This window comes from Alligator mississippiensis, chromosome 5 (genome assembly GCF_030867095.1).
Source record: "Alligator mississippiensis isolate rAllMis1 chromosome 5, rAllMis1, whole genome shotgun sequence".
NCBI lineage: Eukaryota > Metazoa > Chordata > Crocodylia > Alligatoridae > Alligator > Alligator mississippiensis.
The window spans coordinates 90,277,990-90,302,014 of NC_081828.1; positions in this window are offsets into that span (position 1 = coordinate 90,277,990).

The window sequence follows — 24,025 nt, forward strand, 5'->3', positions numbered from 1 at the left end:
GATCGGGTGACAAACTGAACCTGAAAGTTAAGAAATGGGTGCTTCTCTAAATGGCTTTCATTCAGCTTCATAACAAATCATTTTTAATTGCTTGCTTTATCGTACCATTTCCTATTTCTTTTCTTTTTTTTTTTCTTTTCATTTTACTGATATTATCACAAACCCATCTGTGGAGTACCCCTGGAGCACTGAATTTGTCCCTGCTGTCCTGCCACTTGTCCCAAAGAACAGATGAAGTTTTACCTTACAATAACTCCTTACCTCCACAAGCCTCAGCTCCACTGGTCTTTCACCAGACCTCACAGCTACAGCTAGGGAATTTCTGCCAGCTCCAGGTGGCTTCCTTTTGGGTTGCAAAAGAAATATTACTCCCCCCTCTCCCCTCTTTCTGTTGAATGGGCTAGCCTGGAATATCACTTGTCCAGAGATCACTCTTCAATAAATGCAATCAACAAATAGACAAATCAACAACAACAAATATATATAATCTAGGAGAAAAGAATCATGCAAGAAGAACTGGCCATAAGTTTGAAGACAAAAGAAAAAGACAAGTAAAGTTTTTTACCCTCTCATTGGGCCACCATTTAGTCGCTTGGGAGTCTGAGTCCTGCTAGTGTTTTCAGAGATCAGCCTTCCTGCCGATTATAACAGCTGAGGACCTGGACTCCTCTAAAGCCTAAGACAATCTAAAAGAACTTGGCTACCTCACAGATGGCTCTTAAAATATCTCCAAGCCAGCACTCCCTATCAACTTTGTCTTAATTCCTCATGAGTCTCAGAATCCTTCAGAAATGAATTTTCCTGGAACAACTTGCATTCTTTTGGCTGATGAGCCATTTCTCACACATACCTTCATTATGGTGCAGCTGTTTTTCCCATTACAAGTAGACAATAACTTGGGTGCCCATCCTACTAGTGCTTCCTTCTGTCTGTGACTGGGATTGGCAATTGTCCTTGCCTTAGTGACACAATCTCAAGAGACACAACAGTTTCCCCTACTCATTTTTCTTTAAGTATTCAGTTCCTTCGGTTCCCTTTACTAAATCATGTCTAAAATCATGAAGATATATACAGGCAGCATAAAATAATCTATACGATAAACATAATATAAATGGATACAGCATAACATTCAATTTCCAAAGAGACCACAAATACCATATCAAAGTAATAAGCACAAGAAAATCTTCATGACACCCCATGAACCCCCAAAACATAATGGGGTTTGTGACAGATATTATACTTCCTATCTTACCCTGATTGCCTGTACTACCTGGATCACTTCTGTCTGCCTATCTCTTCCTTCCCTTCCTTTTTTCTTCCCTGTCACCACTTTTCCTCCTCCACCTTTCCTTTCATGCTGTTTGAGCTGTTTCAATTGCATGTGTTTTTGTTCTCAATAGAACAGCATATTCAGTCATTAAATCTTTTGTAGGCCTGGGTTTATGTGAACATTTTTCACCCCTGATGGCATAGTAAACTGAGACTGAAACACTGGGAATCACATGTCTGATCTTGATTCTGACTTAGTGGGGTGTCATTTGGAGGGGGTATTCAGCCTCTTGCAAACAGGCACTTACAGTCCAAAATCTCTGACTTCCATCTCTAAAATTGACACAATACTTAGGTTTATCTTGCACAGATGTTGTAAGGATTAATTAGTGTGTACACTATGATCAAAATATTATAATAAGCTCAGATCCCTATCCTGATAAAATCGGTATTTTTTTTTCAAATAATGTTTGTCTAAATAATATCATGTTTTACTTTTTATGTGATAAACTATATTTATTTTGGAATCTTTGACAACCTTCTCTGTAGTCTGATCTCAAATTCTTTACACGGTCATTTTTTGTAAAGTCCTGTTTCTAAGTACAGCTATAGAAATTACCTGTTAGCATTACTACAACAGCTCTGGCAAGCATTGTCATTCTGATGGAATCAAACATGTCATAAAGAGTATACTTTACCTACTTCTTGCCAATCAGGTTATTCGCTAACCATTTAAGAATTCTGATAGCACTTTCTGACTTTCGTCCAACCTAAGGCTGGAAATAGACTCCTACCTTACTTGGGATAGATTGAGGTTTTGACCCTTCTCTAAGGAAGGAGAGACATGTTGCCACAGATAAGAGTTTCACAAGCCTATCCTTAGATTCCCACCTCTTTTGGGGCATGGCAAACTGTGCCATCCATTTTTTGGGGTGAGGGCTAGTTTAGCTGCAATGACCAGTAGATTTGGGAGGTGTACGCAGCAGATTTGCAATTACTGGGAGGTGTCCCTCCTCATTACCCTTCTCCACTCAACAGTAGAGTACAGCAGGGAAACATGGGCCCTGACTCAGATGTGGAGAGCAGCTGTGTGCAGCAGTGGGCAGGGCTGAGGACAGTGGTGACTGCATGATTTCACCCCCCCCCACCACCACCATTCACCCTTCCAAGCACTAATCCCTGTGCACCTCCCAAGTGTCCCCTGTGACCTTGGAGCAGGTGAAAGAAGGGAGGGATTTCCCCCTTCCATGCTACCATCCCCAGTTGGAGCCCTCAGAGGGAGGGAGCAGGGACCAGTATTAGAATCTGTTCTAAAATATGTTATATCCATGCTATGTTTATGTTTATGCTAAGCTGTCATTTTAAATGTATTTCCATTTTGTAGCAAAAGAAGCAATAAGGGGGTGTGTGTTTGTGTGTGTTTGTGTTGTTAAGTGTATGATTAGTAGTTGGATAACTGCAACAGGTATTAGACAGACTGGTAGAAAATATTTGAAGTAAACAGAGATAACCATAATGATAAAGTGCAGGTGGCATTCTGAGAACGTGGATATGATATAAATAAGAACTGAAATCAGACTGAAATATAAAAACCCACATGCGGGTTTTGGGTTCTACAACCACGATCTGCACTTCCATATGAGAGGCATCCTGGGATGAGATGGTCTTCATCTCTCTTCTAAACATAAGAGTCTGTTCTCTTACAGGTTGGCTGATCTCCTCCGAAGGGCTTTAAACTAGGTTTGTTGGGAGACAGAGAAGCAGAGGATAAGGAGAACCTAGGATCAGCGAGCCATGAGCAATACATGGGATCAGCCCAAGTAAGCACTAAGGTAAGCACTCAGGGACCCAACAGACATCACGAAAGGGGTACCAAGGGAACCTATTGGGGGGCTTAAAAGTCTCTACACTAATGCTAGGAGCATGGGGAACAAGCAGGAGGAACTTGCACTCCTGCTTGCAAGCAACAACTTCAACCTGGTTTGATTCATCAATTTGCAGAAACTCTGTAGGTTCCAGGGGCAAGTGACAAAGATGATAAAGGGCTTGGAAAGCAAGTCATAGTAGGAAAAGCTGAAGGAACTAGACACATTCAGCTTGCAGAAAAGCTGTTTAAGATAGGACATGATAGCAGTCTTCAAATACTTGAAGGGATGCTGTAAAGAAGAGAGAAACATCAGGTGAACATCCAACCTGTTAAGGTTGGCAGAGGCTGCAACCTCTTCAAAAAAAGATTTTTTTTAAATACAAAATTATTTTGAAAATGAAGGCTGTCTGTGTTATTTAAATAGTGAAAATGAAAAGAGACTGCTAGAGCATTTTTGGCTGGATTTATCCACTCAAAAAAACGAAACAAACAAACTTGAAGACAAAAATCTTGGCTGTTTCTGAAGGAAAAGATAGCCCAAGTATAAATCTTTCAAATAGGTCAGGAAAAATACTGTGCTGTACTCTGATTAGTAATCCAGCTATTAACTCTTGCATGATTTAATATGGCCATTTTGGTACAAAGATGAATAATTTTAGGTAGGTTAAAAAAAATAATTGTGACCTTTTCTTTTAATCACTCCACTAGTAAACTTCTAATTAATGGCTTGATTCTACAAGGTGTTGCATATCAATTTCAGATGCTAAACATGCTAGTTTCTAAGGGCTCTTGTACACATGACAGGGGTTTAATCCTTCAGGGTTGCATTCTATGCCCTCTTAATTGAAATGGTGGGTTTTAATTTTCTGTCACTCATCAGTTTTAAATGTCATGAAATGGTCAGTGCACTATTCACATTAAATTCATGTCTCTGTCTGGCCTCTGCTTCCCACACTTCCTTAGACCAGGACTTGCTGAATACTTCCCCCCTATCTCACAAATATTGTGGCGCATGCAGGCTGCCACAATGAATGTCGTAATGTTTTCTGGCACATTCAACAATCATCTGGCATTTTCTGAGGTAGTAGTTGAATACCATCTTTTGTCACTCAGTAACTTGTCCGCCATACAGCTTCATGAGCCAGGGCAGGAGGGGCCAAATAGCTACATCCACTATGATAAATGGAGGCATGTCAACACCCTGGATAACTGCATCAGGTACCTCAGGCACATATTGTCCTTTCTTCATCATGCCAGGCAGCAGTGAGTTTTGAAACACATGTGCATCATGAGAGCTGCCTGCCCATCCTGTATAAATGTTAGTGAAGCATCCTCAGTGATCAGCTATGGCTGGGAGGATCACTGAGGCAAATCCCTTCCTGTTGGTGAATGACCAGCTCCCCTGGGATGGAGATAGGACTGGGATGTTTGCCGTCCAATACACCCACACAGTTTGGAAACCTCATGGCTTTGAAGCTTTCAACAACTTCTTTGGGATTATGGAAGCAGATTAAGCTATACTCAATGTGTAGTGACAGCAGTGAGACTATATGCAAAAATGTGCCCCCACTCATGCAGAAGGTCTTAAGCCACTACTGATCATCCAAGGTTGACAGTACAATGCACTCGAGCTAGTCAGAGCTGCTCGTGTGGGCCCAGATCTTGTGATCATTGCTCTGTAGGTTGATTCACAGAACCTTGTCAACCTTGAGATCTATGGCTTCCCCTCAGTTCTTTGACTCCAGTTTACGGCCTATTGACTGATATAGCAAGGCCTGAGAAGCTGCTACCCTGTTTGGCACCCCTGTAGAAGGTCCATCATAGCCTGCATTGCATTCAATAGCAGTATCTCTGCATTACTGAGTGCCTCCATTCTCTGGTTGGACACCTCCAGGGCATCCAACAGCATCTGGTTCTCCTCGGAGATTCCACAATGAACGATAAAAGCCATCTTGTTATGCAGGACACAACAGTTACTGTTTCCAGTCCTCCCCCACCCCCAAAACCAAAGACCCCAGGAGCACAGTTAAGCAACTGATAGGTCCAAAAGTGTTGCCAGGGTGGAGGGGAGGGCATGTGTGCTTGAAGGTACAGCTGAAATTCCTTTCAAGCTGTATTGCAAGCTGCTGGGCAAAGAATTTTGGATGTGTGTGTCAGCGAGCCATTAACAATCATCCTTCTGGACAATGAGGGACCTGGGGGACAATCTGGGGCCAGCTAAGGAGGTCAAAGGTGTTCTGTTAGGAAAGGTTACATGAGCAGACTTCCGTGAGTGCTGGTACTGAGACACAGTTCACACCTGCATAGTTATACATATGGGGAAACTCAGACCTGCACAAAAAAGGTTCCATGCACATGTCTGTATAACCTCTCTCAGCCAGGGGCAGAAAGCATCTTGTTTTATCCCTGTGAGGCCCTTTAGTCCTATGTATGCCATGGCATGCTAACAGGCTACCAAGTGGCTCATGCATCAAGACACTACTCCCAGCAGAACATAGCCAGTGAGGGAATGATTTGCTGACAGAATTCTCCTGCTATTCATAAAGTGGGTATGTTTAACACTCGTGACTGAGTTCACAGAACTCCACTTGTTGGTTACACATAAAACCAGCAAGTGAATTCATGGAATAAGGGGACAATTATGCTGCAGCCAGCCAAAAAGGGATATTTTAGGGGTGCAGGGTGGTGGGGCACAGGGTTTCTTATGGTTGCTGTTGGGCAAAGTCTGGAGATTTTGCATCATCACAAGCTAAGCTACATTGGGATTAGGATTAGTTTGCAATAATAACATTTATCTAAATCACCAAAAACTCGCATATCTGTAAAGCATGACACCATTAAGCCACACAAAGGAGGGTCCAGAGGAGAGTCATTTGTATGGTTAGGGGCTTACAGGACAAGCCCTATGAGAAGAGACTGAGGGACCTGGACAACTTCAGCCTCTGCAAGAGAAGGCTGAGAGGTGAGCTTATGGCCACCTACAAATTCATTAGGGGTACACAGCAAGGGATCAGAGATGCTTTGTTCACCAGGGCACCTCTTGGGGTAACAAGGAACAATGGTCACAAACTGACAGAGAACAGATTTAGGCTAGCTATCAGGAAACGCTTCTTTACGGTAATGGTGGCCAAAATTTGGAATGGGCTTTTAAGGGAAGTGGTGCTCTCCCCTACCTTGAGGGTCTTTAAGAGAAGGCTGGATAGGCATCTGACTGGGGTCATCTGACCCCAGCACTCTTTCCTGCCTAGGCAGGGGGTCAGACTCAATGATCTGTTGAGGTCCCTTCTGACCCTACCATCTATGAAACTCTATGAAACTACGAAAAGGGTAATTTTCATCACATGTACATGTGCCTGTTATCACAAGAACAAGCACCTCTGTTGTCTTAATTGGGACCAGATATTAGCATATATTAGCATCTGTGGTGACTGGCCCATACAATGCCTATTAAATTGTTTGATAGTCTCAAGCTAAGGGAAAGCCACAAAGAGAAAGCCACAAAAGGAAAACTGCTGATCATCAGTAGTACGCTCAGTATGTACTTAGATGTGCACTGCAGAGCCAGATTCTTCCCTATATAAATTTGAGTTACAAAAGATGTTTTAAAAGGGATGTATCCAGAAGGTGACAGATCAGCCATTGATTTACATTTGCTGAGAAGCAATATGTCTGAACTGAAAGTTGAGAACTATGCATTCTTGAGTTTCAAACCAAGCTATGCATTGAGTCACTACACGGCATTAGGGGGAAAATAATATTTTATATGTGACGCATTTTCAACATGAAAATAAGAATAATACTGAATTCAGCTGCCTGGCAGGCATGCTATAAAAATTAGTTTATTCTTTTAATAGCTGTCTATAGTCATATATAAACATTTATTATTAAAACTGATAGGCAGATAGAGATCAATGGATGGAATAATGAGCTATGTCTGGTTGACTTCAGGAAGCAGCTTGTCAACATCTTTAGGGAATTGCATTTTCGTGGTGGTGATAAATTTTCGCATAACAAATTAGAGAGGGTGGATGAGGTATTGGTTATGAAAGGTCACTGTTTTGGAAACAGTTGTATGTCATATGAACAATACAGAGTCCTAGATAATGTGGTCTGGCAGGAGATGCAGTATTGCCATTAAAAATTTAGACACTCTCTTCATGGTGAAAACTGTTGAAAAACAAAATCTCTGCATGAAGGTATTTGAGAGTTTCTTTGGAAATCTGCCATACACATCATTTCCTGTAGGGAGAATAGCAGGAAGAATTATATGATTCCAGGGCCATATGCCCTAACACTTGTACAGGTCAGGGTCTGTGTATACACATCATTCTGTATATGTGTATTTGAAATCTGACCATGATTTAATAAGTTATCTATTAACAATTGAACTAATAAAAATGTTTATTGAAGCAAATTCTATAGGTCATACTGCAACCTAAAATACTGCAACCTAAAATACCAATCTAAAAGGTGTTTCTTGGTGGAACTCTGTCACCTCACAATACCCAAATGTCATGCAATTTTGTAGAAATATGAAGAGCTTTACCATTGTATGCATGTATCAGTAGTTGGAGCATTAGAAAAATAAGGAGACTTCCTGTCCCCACTCCCTGCCCCACTTCAGTTTTTATTTGGAAAGATTTAATAGAAGTGCAGAGATGTGGAGGGTGTTTTTTTTTTTTTTAAAGCAATTTTCACTTGCATAGAGTTTTTAGCATGAAGCAAATCCACATGAAAACATCGAGCTGAAAAGCCAGTTCACTGTGGGTGCAAAATTCTCCTATTACTTCTATTCTCCATTAACACCAAATAGTGTTATTCTTTCCTATGAGAGAATGGAATGTAATTCCCTAAACTGTTTGGTTTTAGTGGGGTTTGTTGGTACCTACATCAAGCATAATAGGGATAAAAACTATAGTGTTCTATGACAGTTATTTTTTCTCACTCTGTTTTTTGGGGGGTGGTGTTTGTTTTTTTATTCATCAACAAAGCTTCTCCTTATGATGTCTTATAATTCTGATTATATCCATGATGCTGAAAAACTATTTACAATGGACACATTTAAACAGGTTTATTCTGGTTCTAGAAATAGCAGTTTCCCTGTAGCTTTGTCACCTATTTCTTCACATGTCTTCCTGCATCCTATTGTTGTCTCCCTTAGCACATTATTCATTTTAGCTTTTTGCAATACACCTCAGTGGGAGAGGAAAATTTTGCTAGACCCTCTGACTGAGACTAAGGGATCCAAGTCCTCTCAACTAATTTTCTCTTAGCATCTTTCCTTTGAGGCTGCAGTTCTGTGGGGTCTTTTTTGTTTGTTTTGGGGGTTTTTTTTGTTTTTTTTTGTTTTTTTTTTACTGGGGGTGGGGACCTATACCAACAGAAGAGTAGAATGCTTTAACACAAGACTTATTAATAACTTTTTTTTTTTTTAATATCTATTGAACTAGACCAATGCTTCCTGCAAGGTAACCTAGACAGGGCCTCATAAATTAATTCAATAAATGAAATAAAATTATTTAATGTTCAAAGAGCAAATCCCAGTTCTACCAGTTCCTCCTGTGAAGTCCAGCCTCATACTGTAGCAAGACATGGAGAAATCTTACTTTGGAAATCTTCCTAGAACCCCCGGCAATTGGGGGGGATTCTGTTCTTTCCTGGTTATCCAGCTGGTCATTGTTGGCTGTCTAATGGTATTTTGTTACTTATGCTGCTAGGGGTATTCTATTCCTAGACACGTAACTCTGGATGAATCTGTACATGCCCAGAATGGTAGCAACAAAGTAAGAGTAGCTGAGTGGCTAGGGCACACACCTGCGAAGCTAGAGATCCTTCCTAACTCTTACTCCTCCCTCCCTCCCCACCCCACTTATGCAGTAGGGGTTTGAACATGAGCCTTTCTTTTTCACTTCCTAGCACAATGCACTAACTACCACAATACTGATCAGCCCTCTAACCATTTTTGCTGTCCTCCTCTGGACTCTTTTCAATTTGTCCACATCCTTGCTGTAGTGGGGTGCCCAAAACCTGACTGCAAATTGGCCTTACCCATGCTGAATAGAAGGGATGAATCATTTTCCTTGATCTGTTGGCAACGATCCTACTAATGCAGCCCAGTATACCATTAGCCTTTTTCGCAACAAGAGCACACTCATATTCAGCTTACTGTCCACTGTAAGCCTGAGGGCTTTTCCACAGCAAAGCTTCTTCTTAACCAGTTGGTCCCCAGCCTCTTGTGGTGCATGGGATTGTTCCATCTTAGATGCAAAACTTTGTACTTGTCCTTATTGAACTTCATAAGATTTCTTTTGGTCCAATCTTCCAATGTCTCTAGGTGTCTCTGAATCCTGGCCCTACCCTACAGCATGTCTACTACTTTCCCCAACTTGCTGAAACTGCACTCCATCCCATCTTCCAGGTTGTTCATGAAGATATTGTAGTTATAGTGATGTTCTAGGAAATGAAAGCGATCCAGGATCAAACTTCCAGCATCCCAGATAAGTGCTTTAGTTTGACCTGTTCTTAGAGTGTTCTTCTAGGGGCACAACTACACGAGATGCATTACTGTGCAATAGACTAATGTACTACACAGTAAAGGGTCACCATCTACACATGCAGGGTATTTACTGTGCAGTAAATTAGGTCACTGCATAGTTATCTATTACCTGTAATCCAGGTACTAGATTAACTGGATAGTAGTGCTATGCAGGAACACTCACAAATTTTCCCCCAATCAGCCTAGGCAGCAGAGGACCGCAGGGGACAGGGGGCTATCTGTCCCTGGTACAGGTGCTGCTCAGCTCCCAGCTCGCCCCAGGGGCAGGGAGCTGATCAGTACTGGGCCTGCACAGCTCTCTGCTCCCTGTCCCAGCTCCCAGCTCCTAGTGTGGAGCTGACAGCTCTGGACGGAAAGCAGGAGCTGGGAACCTAGCCCCCACTCACCCCCTGGAGCAGTCCTATTTGTCATGGAGCTGGCCAGCTCCACACCAAGCAGGGCATCTGCCAGGGAGCACTCTTCTCCACTGCCCAGCAGGAGGCTCACTGGCAGCTGCCTCACACCTGGGACAGCTCCCAGCAAACCCTCTGCTGGGCATGGCTTCCCTGCCTGGTAGGGGAGCTGTTCAGCAGCTATGTCCCCAAAGGGCATGGGGCCAGGAGAGTTCTGCCCAATGTAAAGGCAGCTGGCTCCTGGTCCCATGCACATCAGGTCCCCTCCCAAAATCCACAGGGCCAGAAGACAGCTGCTGCTGCAGCTGACAGAGCTCTCCTCATAATGTGTGCATTGAAAATGGTCCTGTGATCCTTGACAGCCCCTAGACTAGCACTTGAGGTTGCCTGGACCTTGGTCTGGCTGCTGGAGTGGGGCAGAGCAGGGCAGGAGCAGCCCCGTACTGGACTGCTCCCCCTGGGAGCATATCTGTTTCCAACAGGGAGCATGTGTAGACGTGCTTCCAGGATGACTTGCTGCACAGTATTTTACTGTAAACCTACTGCATATTAATAGCACAAGTAGACACACCCTGGGAAGACAGTTTCTTAGTAGACAGTTAATCTCTGGTCCGGGGGTAAGTCTGGTCATCAAAGGTCCTGGACAACTCCATCTTCAGACATCTAAGTCCACTACATGTCCCAGGGACTGCACATAATGAGCTATGGCTGCCACTGTGTATATGCTCAGTTTGCATAATTTTCTAATTCCTTGGTGCACTAGGAATAGTTTAGTTCTGGATGCGTAAGTACCAAACATGCCCTGTTGATATCCAAAAATGGTTACCTAGATGACCAGCAAAAAACAGAATGCTAACCGTAGAGTTCATTACCCTCATTGTAAATGGAATGGAACTCTTCCATGTTCCTACAGCCCAATAGGAGTACCTATATTTCTAAGCCTTTTAGACTAGAGCTTCACTGGATGTAAGTGATTGCCTAAACCATCAAGCTGATTTTTACAGATCCATTGTTCTTGAGTAAGGGAGGCTCTATCCAGCCATGCAGAACTGTATGTAAAGCTCACCCTCACTGTTTATAACATTGTTCTGGTTGACTATAATCCGTCACTTGAATTCTAGTTTAAACTGCATGGGACATATGAAACATAATTTTTTATTAGATTAATTCTGGAATTATTGTACAAAAGCTATAGAAACATGATATAAATGGCAAAGTTTTGCCCTCAATTTTATGTGACTTGTACTTTAACTCTGTCTTTGAAGTTTTTCATTTTTTTCAGTTTTACTTCTTCCATCTTTGTATTAAAAATTCTTTCTTACTTTTTTGTATTTTTGTGGGGCTGGGGTACTATCTAAAGCTCTTTTGCTTGTAATGAACTGAGCAAGGCAGAGAACTGAATATTTTTATTCATACGGAGAATGCAACTGTTTTTTCTAAGTTAGTTTGTATAGAAGGCTGACTGAAATTTTATCAACCTGTGGTTTGAAAATAAGTTCTATTCTCAGTGGATACAGTTTTGTTAAAGGTAAAACTCCCAGGTCTACTATCATATGTCTCAAATTTGACATGCAATGGGGAAGTCAACCTGAACAGGCTAAACATGCAATAAGCTCAAGCCCTGTCTTTTAAAATAGAAAATGGGCAAACTTCCCCCATTTTTTTCAAGTGACAGTGATACTCTTATTTATTTACATACAAATAGTAGATATATAATCAATCACATTGGTTATAATCTCCACATTTCTACTTAGTGAAAATCAGCATATGCTGTTCTGCCTCAAAACACTGTATGATATTTGTGAAGTTTTAATTTTCCATGAACATAGAACTGAAGTAATATTATTAATGTTATTATTTGTTATTTCTCTGCAATCAAATTTATCACATAGGAATGCGGATTATTTTGTCTTCTATTCAGGAAGTGAAAGATATCGCAGAGAAGTTCCTTTGAATGTACTCTATTGTATAGTAGTACCTTAAAAAGCAGTTGAATTCTTCTGTCCTTGCCTGCTCCCTTCCCTGCCCATGCTTCAAGTTCCTCTCACTGCTTTATTAAAGTGTTTGTAGCCTTTCAGCACATTCCCCAGCCCTTTTCTTCTTATATAAATATCTGAAACTCTTTTCTAAATAACAGCTCATTATGGGTGTCAAAGCTAAATCATTACCACTTTTTCTAAATCATTTTTTCTAAGTCAGTAGCATAGACTTCCCCTACTTTACCTACTTCAGATCACCCATCAGCATGGTAGTTGCAGAGAAAAGTGCCTGAGGGTAACTATTACTGATGCATCATCATGAGGTTGTACCAAATTAATTATACTGGTGCAACTCTGTGTTGACTCCTACACAAGGGAGGAAACTTGGTTTAAGTGGGTTGTCTTGGCTTTAGTAAAGAACACTATTTTTTCAGGAGCAAGCCAAACCAATACAGGCTATTGACAACTTTGTCAATGCACAAAGGTTGACTACTATAACTAACTTGGGGCAATACCACACCTTTAGTTAAACCAGCACAACTTCAGATGGAGAGAAAAGCCCTATAATACAGGGGCTGGCAATGTTTTCTGGTGGGGGGCTGGAATGACCCAACTTGGGTTAGAGAGGGACAGGTATTAGGACGATATCACCACCCATGCTTCTTGCTGCTGACTCTGGTGTGGCATGGTGAAGAGAGAACTTTCCCTTTGCCTGAGCCCTGCATGCTCTACTGCAGTGTAATGGAGGGAAAACTCCCTCCCTCCTAACTCCCACGTCACCCAACTGTGGCATAGTACAGCGCATAGCAGTACAGGCAGAGCCCCTCACCACCAACTGCTGCTTAAACAACATGAGCCAGGCCACAAAATCATGAGGCTTAAAAAAATTGCTTCCTTTTGATTTTCTAATATTGGGGCTTATGTTCCAGTTTTTCTGAGCCATAAGAACTGTGAACACTTTCAAATAAAATCTGAGCTTCTTATAATATGACATTCATTCAGTGGTTCACAAACATACCAAACATGAGACTAATGACCAATATCACAAGCTACTAACACTACCCTCACCCCTACTACACCCTCCAATTTGAAATCTCTCTTTTATAGAAACTTTTTTCTCCAGCATAGCTTCCTAATGCTATCCTTTAAATTGGCAGACCAAAAGGCTGCAGAGATAAAATAGCTATTGTCAACTGACCTGATATTCTGCAGTGCATGATTCTGAATGAGTAGGTCATGCACCAGGAGCAGTGTAAGTGTGCTTGTTTCTGGTGAATACATTTCCTGTTTTTTTTCCAGTTTTCCTATCCTTGTTGTGAGAGAAGAAGTGCTCAACTTAAAAAAAAAACAATACTGAAAAGGTAAATAAAGAAGAAGTGCTAGATCTTGGGAAGCTTTAGAAAAGGAATAAGTAATTTGTTTTCAGTCCTACAATTGCTTGAAATATTTAGACTGTTTACAGAGGTGTGAGGAAATCTAAAAGGGGATAGTCTGGTTCTTTAATTAAACATGTTAAAGAAGTGTTATGGAGATGCAATAGCTTCTCAGTTAGAGAGAGATGTTTCACTGATGGCTTTCCACGCACTATAGTGCAAGAAGTAATCACAAAACTTAGGAAGGCAGCTTCAAAGAATATTTTTCAACAAAACTATTCACTCATCCAATTTGAGGTCTACCAAGTGTTTGATATTTTAGCCATCAGACAGCCTAATATAAATCTAGAGTTTGATATAAACATATAAAATAAATCTTGATATAAATTGTATAGAGTTTCTACTATTGAGATGACAAGATTCAGCACCAATACAAAGATTGGGTAACAAAATATTTTAAATACTTGAAATATAATCTTATGATGGACAAATAAAATATTAAACAAAATTACTATATTTTCTTGCATGCAATATACCATGAAATGTAATACACACTTTTTTTTTGAAAGAAAAAATAAAGAAAAAAAGATTTTGTTAGTTATGGCTGCATAGAGAAGGGACAGAGACTAATCCTTTACTGACTTTCCCTCCCTTTCCTATTTAATTCAAGCTGAAACTCTATCTGCTGCTGAGAAGTGGTCTCTAAAGATGTATCTATGATTTTGAAAAGAGCTGAAGAGTTTCCAGAGCTGTGAAATAAGGAGAGAGAGACCAGGAGCAGTTGGCAGATGTTAGAATTTCCCTAAGAAAGGTTAGCTTGATTAGTTGACCATGAAGACCATTAAAAAGGAATGTAGAGCAATGAACCATTAAGTCACATGTCTCCCTCAGCTCCCTAAATAATAATACCACAGCTGCTGCACTGTGCTGATAGAATCAAAGCAGGGTTCTTCTATCCTGGGCAGAAAAGCAGCTTCCCCACATAATACACAGGCCCTAATTTTTGGGAGCTGACTTTGATGAAAAGGTGCCTATCGCATGCAAGAAAATATGATACTAACACAGCATTCACATCTTCATTTCATTTAGTTCACTTTTAACCCATATAGTTTAATAGTTAAATAATGCTGAGGTCTCAAATGAGTAAATAACAATTGCAGGACAGCTATTATATATTGCAATAAGTTTTAATTTTCAAACTGTTTAAATATTGGTATGGATGATTGAGAGCAGAAAACAAGTAATTTAAGCTTGACTCCCAATTTATATCCTAAAACACTAGGATTTTATGCAGTCTTCCACAGTTCTTTGAGATTGGATTTTCAAACAAAATCTATTAAAAAAACCCAAACACCTCTATTCTACACATTTATGAATCAGATTTAGCAAATATTCAAACTAGCTTTACAGTTTGCATGCTCCTCCTTCATTACTATGTATATATGAATTAAATGATAGGATTTTCATTGACATTTTGCAATAATACATATATCAGATATGTTTCATGGAACATTGTGATTGATATTCAGGAACTTCTTTGAAAACACATTTCCTTTGCTTCTGGCATATTTATATGTATATATAAAATTCTGAAGCACTCCATATCATTTAAAGAGAATCTATTCAGTTTCTGTGCCCAAAGGTGGGTAATTTACTTATCAAACTTTTTTTCCTTCCCAGAGAATAGACTATTAAGACTGCTTTAAAAGTGGGTTGAATCATCCTAAATTTATTCATTTAAAATAGTGTCAGCTTCTGATTTCAGTCCATTAAATGATTTCTTATCCTAAAAAAAGAGAGAGAAAAGAAATAGCTCCTAGGCATCAGCAAGTTACAGAAAAGATTTAAAAAGCAGTCATTGCAATCTGAAACTATTGCACAAAGCAGACATTTGAAGATGAGAATAGGTAGGCATTTAGAATGTGCTTTCACAGGTTTTTGAAGGAACAGAGTAGAAATATTACATTTAATTGAACAGATAAAATTAGTAATTACATTTAAATGAATAGATACAATTAGTAATATATCTGATCAATATATAAATGTCTTAAATTTATATAAAAGGTAAAGAAGAAAAGGAAGCATTGATGTAGGATCTGACTTTTCATATCCCTCTGTGTGTGTGTGTGTGCACGTGCATCTTCATACCTAAGAGTTTTCTGGATCATTTCACTTTCTATCTATCTATCTATCTATCTATCTATCTATCTATCTATCTATCTATCTATCCACACATACATGTGGTTTCAATAAAATAAAAAGTATAAAGAAATCAAGACTCTCCAACTCCTCTCCTTCTGAGTAGTGTGTGGTTGTGGATATAAAAAAGTTCACAGCTAAATGATATGTCTACACTAGATAGTGATACCCAGGTTTTCTTGGCAGGGATGTTCCGAAGAAAGCCTTTCTAAGACTTAAAAAACTTGCAGGTCTCAATATTAAGATTTTTTATTGTGGAAACAGAATGCTTTAAAAGTTGAATACATTAAAAGAAAAGGGGCCAGGGGGGGGGGGGGGGGGGTTGTCATTCCATGTAGTGTTTCACTCCTCCCTTAGATGTGGCAATGAAAGAAACATCTATTTTAACAGAAGGGAATAGAACATGCATTTCTTTGTTCTTCCTGTTCACGAACACACTGGTAGATATGGCTATTTCAAATGTGTAAAATCTTCCTTTAAAATACTGATAGCTCACCACTGCAGTTGAGATTTATAATGGAGATGACCTCAAGCTTTAAAATCTGGGTCCACATCTGAATTTTCATATGTTTCAGTGTCTCAGTGCTCTAGCTTTAATAATTGATGGAGTGCAAAATTCTGATTCAGGTTCAGAAAGCACATAATATAAATACCTCCAATGAATTTAAAAATGTTTGTTTCAGTCAGGGCTTGGTTATGTCTTCAATCTGATCAACTCTTAGGCTGTTAAATCCACAGAAAGTTACCTGCAAATATATGACACCAGGCCTCCTTGCAAGATAGCTGATACTTTTGTGTTTCTGGTTGGGTAAAAAGGCAGACAAGGTTCTTTGGGTAAAAATAATTGGTTGAATAAAAATAATTCAAGGATAGCTATTCTATTTGAAATTGTGTTTCTTCTGCTTCAACACCCACTCAGAGCCAGATATTTTCAGGGATATTAATAACAAAACCAAAATATACTGTGTATGTCCAATTCAAGGTTTTTGCAAAGATTGGACCAGCTCTTGTATTTTCTTCTGCCCATACAGGAAAAAAAAAATTATGAGTCCCTGAACACAAAAAGCATTTAAATGTGTGCTTAATTTTAAGTGGTTCCACTGAAATCAAAATAACTTATCACTGAATAATCCAGATCCTTGAAATTAGGCATATGTGTGCTTGTGACATGCTGGATTTAGGGTTATCAGGGAATTTATTTCCAGCTCAGTTTGACTTTAGCCACTTTCTGAAAATCAAAGATGCATGTAATTCTGCTTGTTTAATAGTAATGTATTTCTCCCTGCAAAAACAATAAATTAAGTAATTCCATGAGTATTTACTTTTGATACAACTACTTAATAGCAGGGGACAGGCCATCAGAGGGCAATATTGTTACCTGTTCTGCAAAAAAATATATAGTACTGCTAAATGCAACTAAGGAAAATGATTGATCTTTGGTCTTTAGTGTTCAATATTACCAGTCTGTTTAAATTTTTTAAATGTCTCATTTAGAAAGAGGGGGGGGAGGGGAGAGAGAATGGGGGAGGGGGAAGGAAAAGAAAAAAAAAATGTTTCCATGTTTCCATTTATCACATACTGTTTTCTTCTAACAGCTGCTGATCTGACTAATGACAGTTGCATAATTATCATTTCACACGTGTTTGATAATGTTCTTTGTTTTGTCTGCCAGTTGTCTTGATGGAGTATACTCAATAGTGCTATTCAACAGTAGAAACCTGCTTATTTAAAATCCACACCTAAAGCAAATTGAAGAGCTGGAGCTCCCTAAATGAAACATTTAAACCTTCTGAGATTTTCTTACCAAAATTTTGTGCAAGTTTAATCTTCCCTAGGAATTTGCAGTTGCTGGAAAATCAATGATATAGAAATAGCAGTATAATAACCTGGAAAAACCTGCTGTTTAGGTTGGTATGTAAACAGGAATCACTTTAGACAACACTTCTGAACTGCAGTAACCCAAAATGCATCACTAAAAGTACTGACCAAAGTCTACTAAATACAAAGGAGTACACATTCCATTAACTTCAGTGGTCCTCAAATCATCCCAATGAAAAAAGTTCCCATGCTAATAAGGATCCTGCTAACCAATCAATATTCCTTTCTGAATGAAACCTTTTCTATTGGATGAAAAATGAAACTTTTAGCAATACTTAACTCATGCCTACTACCCTTTTGCCCCCACTATTCCTTGTTGAAAGAGATTACTTCTCCCCAATTCTGCAACATTTTTTGTCAGGTGACCTTGTAGCTACAGTTAAATTTTCCTTGGACTTTACTACAAGGAAATGTATTCACTTAACACAACTCTGAATTAGAGTTGCTTGCTTGGTTGTGTTTCAGATCTACCTATCTATAGATGTACTACAAAAATGCAGTGAGACTTCAATTTTCAATTGTAGGTTTCAACTTTATATAACTGGTCAGAAAACTTAGCAAAAATATTTCCACAAGAACAGAAAATACTCTTCTTATGGAAATTGTATGCAAAGCAATTCTATTTTTTAAATATCATCTTAAGTCATGATGCTTTCTAGGATCTGTTTCAGAATATAGACATTTGATTGGGAAATTATCAAATTAAAAGGAAAAATCACAAGATAAAGGGTAATTAGAAATATGATTTCTTCTATGCTAAAAAAAATTACATGGTGGGAAAACTCATGTTTAAATGTATTCATTTGGAATAGCACCTATTCAGCAACTTTTCATTAGCAAACTAGTTTATAAGAGTTAGGCTTTATTATAAATATAAATTAGGGAACTTTATTTCAGGCACCCAGTTTTGAAAACTTTTGCTTACAGTCAGCTCCACAAAATATATAAAAACAAAAAAAACCCCAAAACAAACAAACCCCACCCCCCAAAAAATGGAGAACATTTTTTTACAGTATAGGTTCAGAAGTTATGCAAGAGTAATAAGAGGTCCTGAAAATTTTTAAGCATTTCCCCCTCCCCAGTTCTATGTATAGTTTTACACTGTCCTTATGGCTGCAGGTGGGATGCTTTCCAGGATTTCATTGCAAATAACATCTGCCACTTAGGTTCATGTTCCTCCCTGATCCTTTTCTCAGGGAGTGAGCAATACATGCTTTCATTTTAGTAGCAATCTGGTTTTTTTGTTTGTTTGTCTTTTTTAAATGTATACCTGCTGTGTGTATTATGCCATCACTTGGACATCTGCAGAGTTTATAATCACAGATCCCATGTATTCCACTTGTCTAAGTGCATACGTCACTTAGCTGAATAACACAATATAGCGGTTCCAATTTTTTACCCATTGTTCACATTCTAACAAACATCACTTATCTGTGTACCAATTAGATGTATAGGAACTCTTCTGACCTACTATCTACTTAATAACGTAATTGCAATCTGTTTAACTGCAAAGGTGGTTAAACCAACTAGGAACTCTTGCTATTCTGGAATGAGTGACTACTAGATCCAATGGTAATGTAAGAATGATATTATAGCCTTGATGGTCCAGAAATCATGCTGGAGACAAGGATTTCTTAAGGTGATATCTTTTATTGGACCAACTATGTAGTTGGAATAAAATTAGACAAGCTTTCAAATGCAAGACACTGTTCATCAGGTCTTGCATTTGAAAGCTTGTTTCCCTTTATTCCAGCTACATATTTATTCTGAGGCTTCTAATACAGCCCTAAATTGACTATGACTTGCCAATTTCAAATGTACTATTAAAGACAAATAAATGTTTTGAGAAACTTTCAATCAGGACTCATAGTAGAGATGCTACCTTTTATTAGACCAAGATTTTTGCCAAAAAAAAATCTTTAATTGCAAGATTTTGGGTACAAACACCCTTCACCAGGCATTGGAGAAAAGATTGTAAAAGTTCTCCTGGGTAGAAATGAAAGTTCATATTTCATAGGATTGCACAGAGGAGTCAAAAATGTAAAACTCCCTGGATACTTGAGAAACTTTGAAAGGAGTTTTAATGAGGTGTGAAAGGCTTAGCCCATGTTGTTCCTGTAGCTAGGGAGCAGTGTTCACTTTGGTTTCTTTAAGTGCTTACTCCTTGTAAGTGCACAGTGAGACCATACACTTAAATGGAGAATGCTCTACTACATTTTTTCTTGACATTACAGACTTTTGTAGTTTACCACACTGAGATGAAATAACCTTATAAACATTCTTACCTTTACTTGGATGGTTGAGCTATATCTGTCATGATGGTTGAGCTTTAGCTTTAGCTGTCATGAAAACTCAGCTAATTTGTTCAACAGCTAAAGAGATAGCTGAAAGTCTATAGGAAGGCTGTATGTCTTTTAGCACCTTTGGCATTTTTACAAGCTAGAAGAGTGATTATAGCATAATTCCAGTTCTTTGACACACTGTTCTCTGTGGTTCAAACTGATTAATTTTTCTGGCTGTGTTATTGGGTTCCCTCCAACTCTTATCATATCACTAGTGTTACCATCTGTCCCAGGTATTTTTCCTCTTGAGGTCTTCATAATTTTCTGCATCTCTTCTCTGAGTGCATAAGGCAAGATTTCCTCTTTACTTCTCTTTTTATGCCATAGGAGGGGGTGAAGTTTGTCATGTTTGCCTCTTCTGCGTTCTTGTCGAGCTGCTGGTAAAGCTCATCTGCTCCCTGCAGGATGCTATCTCTCCCTCTGTAATTACTCTTTCATCACTGTCTGAGAAGGACATCTGGTGTCAATTATCTGTTTTCTTCTCATCTTGCTACAGCTGTTTCTTTTAAGTGTATTTTAAATCATTTCTATGTTGCATCATATTTTTGTATCTTTTGTGATCTTTCTTCTCAAGGTCACACAGAGCTTGGAGTACTGAGCAATCATTCTTTTCCTTTTCTAATTTTGTTAGTTTCATCAGGAATTTCCTGTATTTATCCATGCTACCAAAAATTGATCATAATAAACCAAAGTGGTTTAATAGAGTTGGACAAGTTCTGACCTGTGAAGATGAGTTACAACCACCTTTAAGAAAATCCTAGTAGTCACTTATTTCTATATTGGGTTGGTTCTATCACATTAGGTAGCTCCCAGTCAGTTGGATTGTAATTAATTTGACATTAACTGTCCTTTCTCACAACTTGTTTAGCAGTAAAAACAAACTTTAAGACTGGAAGAGATAGAGAAAACTGTCTTTCTATATTTAGCCTTGAGATTTTATGATCACATAAACCCTGATTCATCATTCCATGCAGTTCCTTGCTTAACCTCTTGAACGTGAGTAGCCCTATTTATTTGGGGGGAGGCATGCACATATTTCAGTACATTGATGTGGTTTTGTCTACCATAGGCTGCTTCTACTGCCAGATGTTCTGCTGTCATACAGTGGCTGCCAAAAGGAAACCGACACAGCCCATGTAAACTCCACAGCTTCTGGAAGCTCTGTGTGGCTCCAGCCAGAACCATGTTGGCAATGGTACTGGTTAGGCATGAAGTAGAGCCTGGTGGGTTCATGGCAGATGGCAGGAGGTGTAGGTGTATCTACTTGCATCTTCTGTCAATTGACAGGTGTGGCAGGGCACTGTTTGTGCCTGCCACTTTAAGGGTCCAGCCAAGCAGCCAGCAGGTGCTTGATTGTGGTGGCCATTTTAGATCTCTGGCTACCTATATAAACAGAGCATTTTCCTGCTGGCAGCTGAGGCAGTAACATTGCCTGGCTGCTTGGAACACCCTGGAGGTAAGTGCAGGAGCTGTAGGGGATAGCTTGGAAGCTCCTGGTCCTGGGCATGACCTAAAACTGTACCTTGCTAGGAGTACGTGGCCTGGTGGGGCCCTCAGTGGTGCGGGAGGTCCCAGGAAATGCCAGGCCATTTACCACCCTGGTGAAAGGTGGGTCAGGGCACCGTAATAACCCCAGCTCCCACAACCAGGTGGGTTACCCCTTGTAGGGTCAGGAAGGTAGACCCTGGAGAGAGAGTGGGGCTATAGACTTGGAACCTGTCTTGAAATCCCCTGACTGGTCAATGCTGGGGCCAGGACTGGAAAGGTGAAAAGGCCAGGGGCCCACTGTGAGGGATGCCCAGAGCTGAGGGCCTGGGGTTCCAACTGGCCTGGAGGTGAGGGCAGGGTCAGTGTAGCCAAAGGTTCTGTGGGGACCACACCTGTAAGGGGGAACAGCTCAGGAAGCTAGGTAGCCTAGAATGAAGGTGGAGTAGGCTGCCTGAGTGGAGGGATCCAGGTGGGGTTCAGACTGGAGGATTCTGTGGCCCAGAGTGGGGCTGGTGATGATAACAACAGTGGATGCTATCTGCAATGTTTGGGCTGTAGTGTAGGGGAAGAATGGAGCTGTGGATAGTGCCTCCTGGCATCGGGCCAAGAAATGGGCAGCCTCCTGTATAATTAGGATAATTAATTTAATTAACAAAAGGTGTGGTAGGGAGAATGTGGGTGGCTGGCCCAGAACATGTGGGTGGAGCATTGGTAGATCAGCCCCGGAGAAAGCCCCCTGTTACAGTAGGTAATAACAGAAACTTCATTTTGATCAGATAGCCAGTGCTTGCAGGAAGGAGTTCTGCCTGCAAATGTGGACCCATTTACCATGTTCTGATAGTATTTAAGGTCTGCTGGTAAAACTTTATAGAGCAACTAGCACTAAATTGGAGAGTCTCTTTCTAAAAGTATTGGGCACCTCTGGCTTATGCTGAAATAAACCATAATGGAAGCCAGTGCTAACTGAGCTTTTATTGGGAGAACAGAATATTGTGCCAGAACTATTGACCAGAAAGAAGATTTATCCTTCAGTGTGACCATACTTAACAAGAGTTTTGGAGAAAATCTCTTGCTAGGAGAGTTGCTGACAGGCGGGAGTTAGTGAAGAGGTCAATGGCAACATCATCTCTTTTGCAATGAAGATGTCCTCAAACTCTCTTGTCTCTGCTAGAGTTTTGTACCTTGGGTACATACCTTGTTATTTTATTTAAGGTAGATGAGACCTTCCTAAAAAATAATCTAGCTATCATCATAACCTTTTCTGTCAGGTTAAAAACATCTATGGTTATTTAATAGCAACTACCTGAAGGGTTAAACAAAATAAAACAAAACACACTAGTAAAGAGAGAATTCCTCCCCCACCAACCCTGCCTTCCTTTCCCCTTCCACTGCTTGACAGAAATAACTATTAATATGTTGCTCTCCTTTGTAAGACCAGATACAGAAGATCATTACACTTTTGGTTTCACTGATAACACAATATCACAGTTGAAGTTGTTGATATGGGGATAGGTTGAAATTTTCTTATTTCTGTAAGAGAAATTTAGAACTTTTTGGCCTATGAGGAAATATTGTAGAAAGTTTAAGATTTCAACTTCATATGTCTGCTAAAATAGGAAACAGGGCATAAATTAAAAATGTTGACATTAAATCAGTCACTCTTACATTTTTAATATTAGAAGTGAACAGAGCAGTTTTCGTCTTTCAGATTCATGACTTCATGCTGTCCCCAAACTCAGGAAGATAGCACTGTTTCAATTTACACTTGGGGTGATATTATGTTCCCTTCCTGGTCACCTAGATGTCCAGACATTGTTCCTTACATGGCATTTTAGGATGATTATACACAAGCAGTGAGGCTGCTCTGATGTCCTATAATTACAGAGTTTCTTCAATTAATCAAGTCCACTGAAGTGTGGTAATTACTGCACTCCAACAGACCTCAGTGTCTTGTGTATCAGTGTTTCCATGCTTAAAAATGGTGGTGGGGGTACTTTAACTGGAGCTCATTGAACGAACTTTACTTGAAGTGCTCTCACCCCCATTTTTAAGCACAGGGATGCTGATACACAAGGTGCTCTAGGTGCATTAATTAGAGTGGCTCTTGAAGCCACTCTAATTAGAGCCCCCTCTCTCCCCCCCAACATGTGGAGCATGTGTATAAATGCCCCTAGTTGTCTGTGCACATAGATGACTAACCATTATTATGGAGTCATGCACACTGGGCATAAGCAGTAGTGGTCAGGGCCTATCTACTGAAGATACATAGCAATCTTACATGACCAAAAATGGAGTTGGCTGAAGTCCATGACTACAAAACTTAGCCTTAGGATGGGGGAAAAAAAGGGCATACATAGCTCATGGACAAAGACAATCATTTGGGGGTTCTAGGTTTTAAGTCCTCCCTCATCCAGAAGAGGTTTGAACCTGAGTCTCTCTCATTTCCCAGGACAGCACTCCAAGCATCATACCACAAACATTATCCAACCTCTTCTCCAGCGTTCTTTTTGAATTTGAGCTACTAATATGGTTACTGGAAGTATTATCCTGCAGAAAGAAGATTCTACCTTCTTGGGAATAAGGGCCCCAGCAAGGATTCAGGATCACCTCCTTTCCAGTCAAGAAGCCATCTTCCTGAGCCACATACCCTCCATCTTGGGGGTGCACACTTATTTGGGTCTG